This window comes from Lacerta agilis, chromosome 8, assembly GCF_009819535.1.
Source record: "Lacerta agilis isolate rLacAgi1 chromosome 8, rLacAgi1.pri, whole genome shotgun sequence".
In the NCBI taxonomy this organism is placed as follows: Eukaryota; Metazoa; Chordata; class Lepidosauria; order Squamata; family Lacertidae; genus Lacerta; species Lacerta agilis.
The window spans coordinates 1,228,892-1,235,197 of record NC_046319.1 but is presented as its reverse complement, the minus strand read 5'-3'; positions in this window follow the sequence as shown (position 1 = coordinate 1,235,197).

The following is a 6,306-nucleotide window of genomic DNA, read 5'->3' as shown; positions in this document are numbered from 1 at the left end:
GATCTCGCCCTTTGCATGGACTATGATGGCTTCAGCTCTGTAGCCGGACCTCAAGAGCCACACAAAGACCTGCTTCCCTACAGTAAATGTCATTTCCCACAGTTGTGCCGGTTTAAAACATCCACGGTGTCAGCTGCGAGTACTGACTGACTTCTGAGAAGAGAGTCAGATACCCAACAGTGTTTGGGGAACCTGTAACATTCATTCTTGGCTGGAACCCCATCCCCTTCCGTAAGGGGAGGTATCTGTGCCATTGTTGCATCGTCAGCTTTTGCACCAATCCCAAACCACATCTCAGCCCTATTTGCATGTTTCATAACCAACATACCTGACACTAAGGGAAGGAGGCAGAATTGGGGCCAGGAGGGATGTGCTCTCCAAGGGTTGGGGCAAAGGAGAATTTTGCTCCCTCTTTAAGGACTTCCTTATCTCCCAATCACTGTCATTATTCTAATCCTAGAAGACCTTGACTCCCCCCCCCCGCCCCACTGGCAGCCTCTGGCAAAGGTGTGCATTTGCAAACCAGATCCTGAGACTTTGGGGTGCAAATGAAAGGTTTTTATTGGGCCCCATTGCATGCCCACGGACTGGGCTTAGCCAGCTGGACACATCCACCAAAGCAGGTTTAGAGCGCCAGTCTCGGGGGGGGGGGGGGGGCTCCCATTAGCCCCTTGCCTGTTCTTCCACAAGCAGGTTTTAGGCTTGGGAGGAAAGCCTTTTTTTTGGAGCCAAGAGAGAACTTTTTCCAAGACAAATTGCAGTGCGGGTAGGGGCATTTACCTCTATGCTAAAGCTTCATGGAGAGCTATACCTGAAAACTGTTAACAAATGGATTTCTTCCTTTGATTTTGTATCCCACCCATAGTTAGGGCTGCAAAAGCATTAAGAAATCCAAAGCTTGAAAATCATTCCTCCTTGTAGCAGGGGTGGGGAACCAACTTCTGCCTGAGAATGACATTTCCTTCTGGACCATCTTCCAGGGGCCACATGTCTGCAGTGGTGGGCAGGGCCTGAGACAAAAAGAGGCCAGAGCGAGGAATAGAAATGTTACCTTTGTGCAGTAGCCTAGGCTCTCTGCGCAGTCGCACATGCCTCTCTAACCCCCTCTCCACCTCAGCAGAAGTAAGGGTCAGAGTCCAAGGACACATTCCAGGCAGGCAGAAACACTCCAGGAGAGCAAGAAGCAGTGTGTTCTGGAATGAGCCCCGAGGGTCAGATTAGAGAGGTCTGAGCCTGAGTCTCCCCATATCTGATTCCTGGTGTGCCATCAGTGCACAGAGCTGGGAGCAAAAAAATGTGCCTGAAAGAACTGAAATCATTATTGCGGATTAAATTTATGTGTTGCCTTTTTTAAACCAAAAGTATTGCAAAGCAATTTACAACAATGATTAAATAGCATTTACATTAAAACTATAAAACAAAACAGAAAAATCTTTCAAATGTATTTTTAAAAGGCAGAATTAAAGCACCCCATCCACTAAAGGAGGCCATAGATCATTAAAAGCCAAAGTCCTGGCAGAAGAGAAGTGTTTTTGCCTGGTGCGTATAGATGTGTAATTATGGGTTGATTGGTAGAATTTATGTCCCTCTTTTCTACAAATACGTACAGTACTCAAAGTAGCTTTCAGAGTCCTAAAAGCAATACACAATAATGTGCCACACTACAATATGTCATGATATATTTAAAAGCAGTGATGCAAATTGCTATAGGGGCATATCGTGAGAGCCAGTGTGGTGTAGTGGTTAAGAGTGGTAGACTCGTAATCTGGGGAACCGGGTTCGCGTCTCCACTCCTCCACATGCAGCTGCTGGGTGACCTTGGGCTAGTCACACTTCTCTGAAGTCTCTCAGCCCCACTCACCTCACAGAGTGTTTGTTGTGGGGGAGGAAGGGAAAGGAGAATGTTAGCCGCTTTGAGACTCCTTAGGGTAGTGAAAAGCGGGATATCAAATCCAAACTCTTCTTCTTCACTCACTCACGTTTTCATCAAGTTGTTGCCCTGTGTTTTCCCCATTCTGCTTCCATTTCTCCTGCTTGCCTGAAGAGGCTAGAAGAGCAAGGCAGTTTCTCTCAGCTGTGAGTGACCTCAGTGCTGCTGCTGCTGCTGCTGCTGCTCCTCTTGTCTTGGCTTTGACATGTGACAGATCAGGATGGTCAGTCTACAGCCACGGCACACCACCACAAATACTTTTCTGGTTGGTGCCATTATAACACACACACTTTTTAAAATCAACACTTTAATCAGCACAAAAAATGGTTATTGAAAATGTAAAATTTGTGCAATTGCACTAAAATGAAAGAGAATTGTAATCCTATTTTTAAATATATGTATTTTAAACCCATTGCACACCTCTGCCCTTATATTTATCTTTTTTTTATAAGACATTTTATTGATTTTCCACAATAAACAACAAAAACACAACAGATACAAATACAATTACATTAAAGAGGGGGAAAAAACAAACACTAAAGAAAAGGAAAAAAGAAAACTTATACATACCTATCACCTAACACACCGACATTAAATCATAATATGCTTATTGAAATTTGAATTTCGAATCTTATGCGGGGGCTTCCCCCATTCTCTTGACTGCGTTCAGTACCAATTTACTTTAGTAACTTCATCTCTTCTTAATATTATTTCCGATAATTAACTTGTCTCCTACATCTTACTACATATCCAGCTTAAACAAAAACACAATTTATATCTTTTAACATCTAAATGTCAAAATATAACATCTTATTACCAATCTTAACTTCTTATATCATAAAGCTATTGCTTACTTCATACCATTCTAAAGTATTACTCCACACTAAATTTAAAAAATAAAAAAGAAAGGAATCGGGAAACTTCTAATCCAAATCGATTCTTGCTCTCTGACGTCAGGGACCATGGTAGACCTGCCTGTTTTAACATCTATACTCTCTCACCCTACCCCCCTTCTTGCCACTTTCTCTTCACCTTCCTTAAGCAACCACCAGGCCTCCCCCCAGTTTTTCCCAGCACCATCGTCCGGAATATCATCTTTCACTTGGTATCCAAACGCCAGAGCATTGTCCGAAAGTTTCTTTGCCAAGCTCTTCAAAAGAAAGGATACACTATCTCCAAGCTTCTCCAGTTCAGTCATCAAATCAAATTGTGATTATAGCTCCCAGCATTGAAATTCCAGGTGTTCTGGGCTCTCACCCCAAAAAACCGTTATAATGTCACATTGTCCAGCCCTTGACCTCCCACGTCGACCAGGCTGTTCTTCTTCCTGAAGATGCTTCTTTTCCACATCAGATAAGATCTCTGGGGTTTGCTCTTTAGTTTTTTCTTCTTCTCATTCCTTAGCAATGTTCTCCAAAAGCCTTCTGATCTCTAACATTTCAATAGCATTCTGTTTCACCAGTTCTAGATTCGAAAGGGTTCTTTCTAAAATCATTTCTGGGTCTGGAGGCATTTTTCAAAATGAAAGCAGAAAAGGCAGAAGTAGGCAGGCAATAGCAAAGTTCAGTACTTTTCCATCATGAAGTGTCAAATTACGGCTGCCATTTCCCTCAATCAGAGTGCAAAAGGTTCTTCTTTATAATCCACAATCTTTAAACAGAAATACCACAAAAGTCTCAATTGTCCCTAAATAGGGACTTCTTCACAAAAGATTAAACGAAAATCTTCAAATACAATTGTATCGGCACAAGTAGCAACAACCAGATACTGTGTTACTTTTGATCTTTAAACAGTCAAAGAGAATGGGCTTCCTTTTTTACGTTCTCTCTGCAGGTCCAAATTTCCGAAATTTAAAATCAATTGAAGGTTGCTACTTACAGAGCTTCAAATTTATAATCCAATCAAGAAAGTGCCGGGCGCTCAAATCCGCCAGAATCGCTGCTTCGTGCCTCGGGTGCACTGACTTCTTCAGCTCCGTGCCGGAGCCCCGCTCGCCCGATTTCCCCCCTTACGAGGGTCAATCGGGAACGGGGACGGCACGTCGTGGAGCCTGCAAGAGTGGCCGTCCGCGGGACGCTCTTCCCGCGGCTTTAGGGGGCCCGTAGCGCGGGTACGGTAACCCCTTTCTCCCGAGGAAACCGGAGCTCTTCAGCTCCCGACTGGCTGGAATGGCGCCCAAACCGGAAGCCCTCTGCCCTTATATTTATCATTCTAGTGATGTGCGTGTTTCAAATTTACTCTTAACATGCCAATTAACTTTTTTTTTTAATTGTACAAGTCCTGAAGAGTACTGTAATTGGGAAATAACATTTAAATAAGCATAAATTGGAACAGAAGGTTGATTCAAACATTATTTTTAAAGGTTGCTTCAGTGGTACTTCAATCCTCAACACCTCAGGTAAGGCTGGGAAGATCCCCACCTTGGAGCAGACCTTGGGGCTCTTTGGTAGTGGGGTGCCCTGAGCAAGGCCACAATTTGGCGCCCCCAAATGGATCTTCTCAGTGATTGATCTTCTCAACTGTGCGCCCTGTATGGGGGGGGGAACCTCCCACACCGCCCTCAATCTATTGGTGTTGCCAATACCAATGGTCAGCTTAGTTATAAGGCAGCTCCTCTCTGTGGGCTCATCCCCACTCTCTGTCCTGCAATCTCTTCCATTCAAGAGGCTACTCTTTGTCCCATTGGGTTCCCTGGGAAACCCACTGTTTACCGCTGAATCAGTACAATTGTCAATTTGCAGAAAACCTCACTGATGTTTGTTCTGATTCAGAAGTAGACTGGGACCATGACAGTCATTAGTCCAACCCCCTGCAATGCAGGAATCCCAGCTAAAGCATCAATGGCAGATGACCGTGCAACCTTGGCTTAAAAACCTTTGAGGAAGGAGAGTCCACCACCTCTCATGGCAGTCTTCCACTGCCGAACAGCTCTTACTGTCAGAAAGGTTTTCTGAATGTTTAGTTGGAATCTTCTTTCTTGCAACTTGAAGCCATTGCTCCTCCAGAGCAGGAGAAAACAAGCCTGCTCCATGTGACAGCCCTTAAGGGATTTGAAGATGGCTCTCGTATCTTCTCTCAGTCTCCTCTTCTCCAGGCTAAACATACCCACCCCCTTCAACCTTTCCTCATAAGGCTCGGTTTCCAGACCCTTGATCATTTTGGTCATCCTCTGCACTCCTTCCAGCATGTCAATATCCTTAAATTGTGATGCCCAGAATTGAACCCAGTATTCCAGGTGTGGCCTGACCAAGGAAGAATAGAGTGGGTCTATGACTTCTCTTGATTGGGACACTAGACTTCTGTTGATGTAGCCTAGAATAGCATTAGCTTTTTTTGCTGTGCATCACACTGTTGACTCATGTTAAGCTTGTGATCCACCAAGACCCCTAGATCCTTTTCACAGGTACTGCTAGTAAGCCAGGTGTCCCCCATCCTATATTTGGGCATCTGCTTCTTCCTGCCTTACATTTGTCCCCATTGAAATTCGTTTTGTTAGCTTGCACCCAGTTCTCCAATCTGTTAAAATAATTTTGAATTCTGATTCTGTCTTCTGCGACATTAGCTACCCCTCCCTTCTTTTTTAAGCCCCCCCCCTTTGTTGTTGCCATTTCTGTGTAAATCTATCCTTTGGAAGGTGTATGCAAATATGAGGCACAGTGGTGTTTTGTGCCTGCTTGGCAAGGCAGGCCCCCATTTGCATGGCACCTGGCTGGGCTGAGTGGAGCTCCGCTTCTTCCACAATGGTAAAATTGCCGTTTGCTTTCTGCCCGGGTATTTTAGGGTTGGTGGGTGAGGAATCCAGAGCTCAGGAGAGCTTTCTGCTGGGAATTGGGGTCAGCTAAAAGTGAGTCCAACTGTGTGGCTTGTGGGGACTTATTTTTAAAAATGGCAAACTGATAGAGAAATGTGGTAAACAGAAGATTTGAAAGATGAGAAAATGAAATTGACATTCCTAGGTGTTCCCAAAGCCTAATAAAAATTGTGGTAGCCATCTTTACGCTTCTTGTTTCAGAGAAGCTGTCTTCTTTGGGAATAAAATGTACTAAGCAGTTGGTGGTCCTCTGCCCCTCGGTTGTCAGGGGACTGGAACTGTGATTGGTTTCATGTCACATCTGTTAAACACTGAGGACTAGCAACTGCCACTATAATGGGTGGGGAGTATGTGGAAGAAGGACGGGCACATTGCAAGGTCTGCCCAGGACACCTCTTAGCATGTGAACTCTTGTAGAGATACATTACAGACTGCAGGATTCATATGACTGGGTCAGGCCAATCCACAGTTGCTTCTGTGTTGCCTTTTGTTCTAGGATTGTTATCCTTTGTTCACTCACATTTTACAGAGCATCTGCACAACGTTGTCATCACATCATTGCATT